The sequence below is a fragment of the Rhinopithecus bieti genome, unplaced genomic scaffold, assembly GCF_001698545.2.
Source record: "Rhinopithecus bieti isolate Rb0 unplaced genomic scaffold, ASM169854v2 scaffold_14826, whole genome shotgun sequence".
Lineage (NCBI taxonomy): Eukaryota > Metazoa > Chordata > Mammalia > Primates > Cercopithecidae > Rhinopithecus > Rhinopithecus bieti.
Genome location: NW_016808328.1, coordinates 3,128,864 through 3,138,365, shown reverse-complemented (window position 1 = coordinate 3,138,365; position 9,502 = coordinate 3,128,864).

Genomic DNA, 9,502 nt, shown 5'->3' with positions numbered 1-9,502 from the left:
TGTCTCTGCGTTTCCCTCCTGCCCCCCGCCCCTGACACACGGCCCCCCTCCCCAAGTGTTGAAAACGAGATTGGTCGGGGATTTGTTTTGTTAATCTCCAGCCAGGGCTGAGGGGCTGCAGGCTGGGTTTCTTCTTGTTCACGCAGGGCCCTGGCTGCCAAACAAGTTTCCCCCTCACCTAGCCCTGGGCCAGGGACCTGTACACCTGTTCCCTGTCCGTCTAGGGAAACGGTGGGGTTAGGGGAGTAAGTTTTTGTCCTTCCAGGGAAGGTAGCTTTGCCCAACTTGAGACCCCCAGCTCCTTGAGGATACTTAATAAGAGAACTGGCCTCCCTGAGGCCATGGGGTCTGGCCTACACCCCTGGGTGGTGCTGAGGCCTCAGGGGAGTGCCAGGCTCCAGGTGAGGTCTGGTGTAGTGGTTAAGAGAACCAGGCAGGAGAGTCACCCAGACCTGGGTTTGAAGCTGATTCAGCCATGTGCTGATTGGATGAGTGACTTCACTTCTCTGTGACTCAGTTTCTCATCTGTAAAATGGAGTCAATGATCGTAGCTACTTAGAAACATTATTGGGATGGTTGAAGAGACTCACACAGGGAATGGATTAAGACACTCCTTGGCGCATAATGGCTACTTAATAAGCCTGAGTGCTTACTATTGATGGGCTTTAGGCAGCATTGGAGGCTTCAAGAGGATGGTATTTTCCTTCTCTGTGGCCTATTTCCCTCTTTGTAAAAAGGGGATAATGGCTTGGCCCACCCCATAGTGTTGTCTAGGAAGATTGAGTGAAATGAGCAAAATCTTTAGGCAAGCGAGAGGCATATGGTATGTGCTTACTAAGAATTCACTGTAGTATTGTCACGTCTTTGCTCTATCCTGTCATACAATTTCATTTTGAGTCAACAAAGAAGGAAGGAAACAAGTGTTCGTGGGCACCTGCCATTGGCCAGGCCTGGCAAGAGACGCTTTTCCATGAGTGATCTTGCCGCCTGTCCCTAATGCGTTCCCACACAGACCTTGGTCTCCTTTTGCAGGTGAAGAAACTGAGGTTTGCGCAACTCAGCAGGTTAATGGCAGAGCTAGGAGGAGAGCCCAGGCTTTTCTGATTTGGGGTCAGGAGATTCCTTTTAGGGCTGAGTCCTGCATGGGCTGGACCAGACCAGAAGGAGGGGGTAGATGGTGGTGCTGCTGGTGCTGATGATGGGTGCTGGGGGGTGCTATGTGAAGTCCACTACATATGTGATCACATTGGGCTCTCCCTACAATCTTATGAGGTAGATTAATCATCTCCACTAGACAGATAAGGACATCGAGGTTCAGGAAGACCCTGAGCATCTGTCTTGACTGCTCTGTGCCACCAGCAAGGAACCCAGTGCTTAGCACCTAGCACATCATCGATGCTCAATACACAGCTGTTCCTATTCCCTTTATCTTGCCCTCACCCTTTTCCCTAGAGGGGTTGGACCATGAGAGCTCAAAGGTCCAAGCCAAAGCCCAACTTTACTCATTTAACAGACAGGGAAATTGAGTCCAAGGCAAGGGAGGATCTTGACTAAATCAGGCAGAGAAAGCCAGGCCTGATGGTCAGTGGAGGCCCGGATAGTTGTCTGGGGGCCTCAGGAGGGGAGGAAGGGATGGAGGAGATGTAAGTGGCCAGGGGGAGGGCCTGGCTGCTGCTTTAGAAGAGGGGTAGGCGAGAGCAGGTCTGGGAGGAGGAAGAGCCCTCGGGCACTCCCCACTCACACTTTATGGCTTGACTGCTCCCCCGACCCAAAACACAGCCTTCCCTGCCTCTTTCCCTCCCATCATGCCTCTCCTCACCCCCCCAGCCCTCCCTTTGGAGAGACTCCGGCCTAGGAGCTGGGACCTGGTCCTAACACTCTAGAAACTTGAGTCAGCCCCTTCCTCCCTGGGGAACCCATAAAACAAGGGACAGTGGCATGTACCTCCCCTGCAGGTGACAGGACAAATGAGGTAATGCAGGTGAAAGGCTGGAAACTAGACAGAAATGGGAGTTGTTGTTATTTTTATTATTACTACATCAGATAACTGGTTGGACTGCATTTTTCTCTGGTTGCCCCTGGGGCCCTGTAGAAACAGCTTCAAATTGTGCTGGAAATTGCTGAGGACACAAATCGGGACATCTGGGCTCTACCCTCGCTTCCTCCTGACTTGCAGGGCACTTAGCACAAGATCTGGTTCCTGTCCCTGTCTTAGTCCCATCTCCCATCTGAATGGTGCAGGTGGATGACATGTTCTGTCTCTGTCCCTGGAACTTTGTAAGTGGCAGCTCTTGGCCTTGTTTGCGTTTGAGGAGGCGCCACTGGGACCAAGGGAGTGAGGAGACCAGGCAAGGATGGGTCCATGGCAGCCCTGTGGGTGCCTGAACCACAGACGCTTACTTGGTCTGACCATGGAAGTGAGTGAGTCCTCTCCACACCTCTTGCTGCCTGCTCCCTGAAACATTTTGGGGAAGCAGAATTGGCCCATCCTGAGACCTCATTCTGGTGGCAAGCTTCAGCCGGGGGGGGCACCCCAGTTGGCAGGGACAAAGGCTGAGCTTACCCCTGGGGCTGCTAGGGAGAGGAAGTTAGGGAAGGAGAGAAGTGCCTTTCAGGGCATTGAATTCGGGAGCACAAGGTGGATGTCTGCAAGGACTGGGGAGACGAGTGTGCACATCGCCACCTAGGCCCCAAGGAGGGCAGTGCAGCCCCCACCGGGCTCCAGGGCCATCTCTTGGGTTCTTCCCATCCACAGGCATGCGTTGTGTGCCCTGCTGGCACTGGGACCTGGGCAATCCCAGTGTGACCCACCACCCTGGCCTTTCAGGCATTTACAGCACGGATAGTGGTTGACCTTGGGGTGACACTGCTTTGGTTACCTGTCACTGCTTTCTGACTTACCAGCTGATGGTGTGACCTTGGGCAAAAGACAGCCTCTCTGAGCCAATTTTCCATCTGCAAAAGGAGGACTATTTGCTCCCTTGCAGAGCTGCTAAGAGTGTGAGGAAGAATATTGCCTGTGATGTACCTAGCACGGAGCCTGGGGCATGGTGAGTTTTCAGTGGCCAGTCATTCCCTGTCTCCCTCCTCTACAAATGAAGTCATAGGATGCTAGGAGAGCACTGGAAAAGAAGCAGTGCTGCTTGGAGGTGTCAGGAGGCTTCACAGAGAAGAGAGGGCATTAGAGTAGGGTTTTGAGGGATGTGCAGGAGTTTCTGAGATATACCAGGGTTCTGTGCAGGCAGGAACCATAAATGTCATGAATCATCCTTGTTTCTGAAGTGCTTGGTATGTAACAGAAGCTCAATAAATATTTGCTGTTTGGGTTGTTGGCATTCCAGGTGGCAGGATTGTGTAGGAGAGGCATGGAGGTATGCACGGTCTGGTCTCAACAGGGGATGGAAAAGTTTAATTCCTCTTCTGGGCCCCCATGGTGCTTTGCCACTTTGTCTATGGAAGGCCATTGTATACGTGGGTTCATGTGTCACATCTCCTGGAGGACTGTGGATACCCTCAGAATGGTCTGTCTGCTCACTCCCCTTCACCTAACTCTCTAGGGTTCAGCCATGGATCCATGCTGAGGGTGGTGGATCCCTGTTCAAATGAAGAATTGAAGAATGCTCCTGTGGATGACTGGCAAAGCCTTGTTTGGGGTGAGGGGTGTGTATGCGTGTGTGTGTCTGTGTGTGTGTGTGTGTTGTGGGGGCTGCCTCCCGTGACCCTTCCCCCTCTTCCCAGGTAGTCAATGGTAAAAAGGGTAAGGTCCAAACCCTTGACCCAGCCTTCCTGAGCCTTCCTGATTGATCTCTGTCCATTGCTCCATCCTGGTAAATTTGTGCCCTACGAGAACAGTAAGCAAAGCAGAGGCCAGTCGGGGGGGCTGGGGCAAAGGGGTGCTGGTTTAGGTGGGATTATTAGCGTGGGGGCCTCGCTGAGAAGGTGATGCTATAGCAGAGTGTTTCTCCTTCACCAGCTTCCCCTTCGGGCCCTGGGAGCAAAGCCTACCCTACTCTCCTGGCTGGGCTGGGCACCCCCTGGTGCTCCATGGCCTTTGTGTGCACCTTATTCCTGGCCCTAGGCTGCCTGGCCCAGCTGCTTCTGAATCATGTGACCCAGCCAATTCTATAAGCCTTTCTTTGCCTCAGTTTCCTCATCTGTTAAAAGGGGATAAAATCACACCTGCTTCCAAGCTAGCTGTGGGCTTTGCATCTGTTATCAATTGCAGAAGGCTCAGGATGGCATCTTTACATCATAAACACTCCACAAATGGGGTCCTATTAGTTATCATTGCATGTATCCTGTTTTTCTAGATGCACTGGCCATTGAGTCTTTCCTGATCCTCTAGAAATGGACATGGGAGGAGCTTCCTGGGGAAGCCTGGGCAAGATGGGAGAGTGAGGATGGTGCTTAGCAGGTGCCTCGGCTGCTGGACACAAACAGCAGTGAATGGTGCTGAGTCCTGCAGATGCATGATCATCTCAAATCATTCTTCACCACCCCCCTGGGAAGGCGGCCTCACCCTGCACACAAGGAAACCCCTGAATCAGAACGGGTGACTTGGCTCTGACTTGCGAGGGGCTGAACTGAGATTTGAACCCAGGTCACCCTGTTTCTAAGCAAAACTGCCTCCCTGGAGAAATACCTTCCAGCTCACGTCAGTTTAACGCTGGCCGAGAGCTCCATGGATCAAAGGGGCCAAAGTTAGTTTCTCCAAATGGACTGGAATTGGAGCAGACCTGGGAGAGGGGCATTTACAGGTTGCTGTGGCCATTCTCGGGAGAAGGCAGACACAGTGATCAAAGAGTTCATCTGGCTGGACTCCCTCAGGATGGAGAGATAACAGAGAGAAAGAGCAAGAGAAAGAAGATGGCTAGAGGGTCATTCCACGGGGAGGGCCACTCTGCCCACCTGTTGCCGATCAACTTTGTGTGCAGTTGGTGCCTGTGAGCCTCTGCTGGTGGCAGGCAGCCTCGGTTCCACGTGCCCCTCTGGAGGCTCTCCCTCTCGCTGCCCTGTGACGATCCTGAATTTTCATTCTGCCCAGCGCAGAAACCCTCCAGGTGTGAGATGTGGAAGAAAGAGCACCAGGCTGGGGTCATAAAAACCAGGTACTGGCCCTGGCTTAGACCTTGAGTGAACTTGGGGAAGTCCGTTCCCTTTCCTGGGTCTTGTGATCTCCCTCTGTATAATGGAGTGATGGCAAGAATGGGTGAGCCAACTTTCAGCTCTAAAATTGAATGTAACTGATCATTCGTTCAGTCAACAAACATTTATTGAGCACCTGTTATGTGCCAGGCTCTGCTCCAGGTGTTCGGGTTACCAATGAGAGGGAGACAGACAAATTCGGCTCTCAAGGAGCTTGTACTCTTGGTGGAGAGATGGTGAACACACTAATAATAAATAAGGTAATTCCATTTTTAATTTTATTACATTTATTTTTCTTTTCTTTTCTTTTTTTTTTTTTTTTGGAGACAGAGTCTTACTCTGTCACCCAAGCTGGAGTGCAGTGGTGCGATCACAGCTCTCTGCAGCCTCCACTTTCTAGCCTCGGGTGATCCTCCTACCTCAGCCTCTCAAGTACCTAGGACTACAGGTGCATTCCACCATGCCTGGCTAATGTTTCTGTAGAGATGGGGTCTCCTTCTGTTGCCCAGGCTGATCTTAAACTCCTGGGCTCCAGGAATCTGCCTGCCTCAGCCTCCCAAAGTACTGGGATTACGGGTGTGAGCCACCACACCAGCCTATTTTTATTTTTGTTTAAAAGGTCACCTTGGCTTCAGAAAATAAGGTAATTCCAGGTATCAAGATGGAATAATACAACACGGCCCTGTGCGAGAGAGAAAGATGCTTTCGATGGGGTGATCAGAGAAGGGCTCCCTGATGAAGTGCTATTTGAGCTGAGACCTGAAGGATGAGCTCATTGTGTGAGGATCTGGAAGAGCAGGCAAGGCTGAGGGAATGGCGAGTGCAAAGGCCCTGAGGTGGGAGTGACGAAGGGATGGAAAGAAGCCCAGCGTGGCTTGGGTGGTGAGCAAGGGGAGAGTTGCATGAAATGAGGCAGGGGAGGTGGGCAGGGTGGATGGCTCTCAGCCAGGGAGGCACTGCCCTCCCCAGTAAATATTTTCTGGTTGTCACAGGGACTGGGGGACAAACTACTGGCATTTGGTGCTGGGAGGGATGACAAATGTTCTGCAATACCCAGAAGTCCCACACAATACTCTTATTTCCCCCATTAAGAAACATCGGGGCCAGGCGCAGTGGCTCATATCTGTAATCCCAGCACTTTGGGAGGCCGAGGTGGGCAGATTGTTTGAGCCCAAGAGTTCGTGACCAGCCTGGACAACATGGCAAGGCCCTATCTCTATTTTAAAAAATGCAAAAATTAGCTGGGTGTGAAGGCATGTGCTGGTAGTCCCAGGTACTCGGGAGGCTGAGGTGAGAGGATCACCTGAGCCTGGGAGGTGGAGGCTGCAGTGAGCCATGATTGCATCATTGCACTCTAACCTGAGTGACAGAGTGTAACCCTGTCTCAAAGAAAAAAGAAAAAAAAAAAAAGAAAGAAAGAAAAAGAAAGGAAGAAGGGAAGACAGAAAAAAAAGCAAGAAAGAAAGCAAGACAGCAAGCAAGAAAGAAACATTAGATCCCACTTCACACCGTTAAGATGGCTACTATCAAAAAACCAGAAAATAGCAAGTGTAGGTAGGGATGTGGAGAAACTCGAACCTTTGTGCACATTCCGTTTGGGTTGGGAATGTGAAATGGTACAATCACTGTAGAATACAGTATGGTAGTTCCTCAAAAAAATCAAACACAGAATTACCATATGATGCAGCAATTTCACTTCTAGGTATATACCCCAAAGAATCGAAAACAGATTTTTTGTTTGTTTGTTTTGACATGAAGTTTCGCTGTGTTACCCAGGCTAGAGTGCAGTGGTGTGATCTCGGCTCACTGCATCTTGTGCCTCCTCAGTTCAAGCAATTCTCCCACCTCAGCCTCCTGAGTAGCTGGGATTACAGGTGGCTGCCACCATGCCTGGCTAATTTTTTTTTGTATTTTTAGTAGCGATGAGGTTTCACCATGTTGGCCAGGCTGGTGTTGAACTCTTGACCTCAAGATATCTGCCTGCCTTGGCTTCCCAAAGTGTTGGGATTACAGGTGTAAGCCTCTGTGCCCAGTTGAAAACAGGGTCTTGAAGAGATATTTGCACACCTATGTTCATAACAGCATTGTTCACAATAGCCAAAAGATGAAGGCACCCCAGGCATCCACTGATGAATGAATGGATATGGACAATGTGGTATCTCCGTATAATGGAATATTATTCAGCCCTGAAGAAGAAGAAATTCTGACACATGCTGCAACATGAATGAACTTTGGGGACATTATATCCAGTGAAATAAGCCAGGCACAAAATGACAAATAAGGTATGATTCCAGTTATATGGGGCACTTAAGGGAGTCAGATTCATAGAGGCGGAAAGTAGGATGGTGGCTGCCAGGGACTGGGGAGGAGAGGAAACTAGGAGTTATTGTTTAACGACAGAGATGAGTATGGGAAGATGAAAAAATTCTGGAGGTGGATGCACAGCCATGTGAATGGCTTTCTAGTAAACTGTGCACTTAAAGATGGTTAAGATGGTAAATTTTAACTTATATATATTTTCCCACAATTTAAAAAGAAACATTGAGCCTGATGCAGTGGCTCACACCTGTAATCTCAGCACTTTGGGAGGCCGAGGCGGGCGGATCATTTGAGGTCAGGAGTTTGAGACCAACCTGGCCAACATGGTGAAACCTCATCTCTACTAAAAATACAAAAAAATTAGCTGGGGGTAGTGGCAGGCACCTGTAATCCCAGCTACTTGGGAGGCTGAGGCAGGAGAATCACTAGAACCTGGGAGGCGGAGGTTGCAGTGAGCTGTGATTTTGCAGCTGTACTCCAGCCTGGGCAACAGAGCGAGACTCCATCTCAAAAAAGAAAAGAAAAGAAACAGAAAGAAACATTTGATCATCTTTTCTCCTTGGCTGAGTTTGGATATTTTTCTATTTTTCTAAGAGTAATGGGATGCCATTAGAAGGGCAATGGCCCTAAATATCTGGGCCGTTGTGTTTTGTTGCTTGGCTTGTGTTTTGTCTACCATACGAAGAAAGGGTGCCAGGGTAGTGGATGCAGACAGGCCAGTGAGGAGACTGAGAAGTTGGCTGGGAGAGAGGGTGGCTTGGACTAGGGCAGTAGCAGCAGATGTGGTGAGAGGTGGGTGGATTCTGCAGGGACTGTGGAGGAGCATCACAGGACCAGTGGCAGATTAAAAGGGAAGGCAAGAAGTGTCACTCGTGGGGTGCCTTGGGGAAGGCTCCCTCCATACGTGACTTCTGAGCTCACATTACATGTTCAGCGCATGCTGGAGAGATGACAAAGGGGCTGGGCTCCTGTCTGGTGGGAATTTAGAGAAGTCTGACTGCACTATGTCCAGGCTGGGCAATTCCACTGAAGGTTTTAAAGGATTTTGAGACTTCCTCATGCCATCCTCCATCCTCCTGCCTTCAGACCAGACAGACTCATCCTCTCCCCAAACCCCAGCTCCAATGGACAGCACACTGGAGGATTCAGAACCTGCCTGCCCTCCTCCCCCATATCCATAGAGGGGGTCACTATGAAGTGCCCTGTGAGAGAGGCTTTCTAATTTCCCAAGACATGATCACAGCCGCGGGCCATGTGATGGTCTTAGCATGCCTCAGAGGTTGGCCAGGAAGGTTTCTCCTTCATCACAGAGTTGAGGACATAGACTCTCACAGTAACACATGCCTCATCCACGAAGATGTGTGTACTCCCCGGATGGCACATATATCCTCGAATTTCCAGACGACAGGAGGAGTTGAAGCAGGGGATTAAGGGGAAGTGCCTGGCTGAGGGAAGCCAGGTTGGGGGACGTGGGTATGAGGCCAGGTTGTCACTGTGAAGTACGAGGCGGGAGCCTGGCAGCCTTGAAGAGCCAAGAGAGCATTTCCCTCTTTTTCTCCAAGCACAAAGCAAGGGTTTCTGAGCTCCGCAGCTGCAGTCTCCTTCCAGGGTGGGCTCGATGACCACTCCAGAGTGGCCCTGGACGTTGCTGCCTTCTGACAACCTGGAAGCCATCGGCTCTCTCTCCTGCAAACTGCAGAACTTGGGCAATTTGAACAGGTCAGGCTGCAATTTTGTGTGCAGGGCTGCAGGATGGGTGCACACATGAGTTTGGAGCATGCAGATGTGGACATCGGAGGTGTTCCTACATCTTTGAATCTCATCTGTGCCTTTTTGGCTAAGTCCAGGAATGTGTCTGGCTTCAGACCATTGGCGTCACAGCTGCGAACCAGAGACTTCCAGGGCTGGGAGTAACCGAGAGAGAGCTCCTCTTATCCATCCTTTTGCCTTCAGGGGGACTTCTACCCTCCCCCGAAGATCATCCCAGCCAAAGGCAACGTTATCTTTTCCCCAAAGAGCTCCTTTCCTCTCCCTCAGG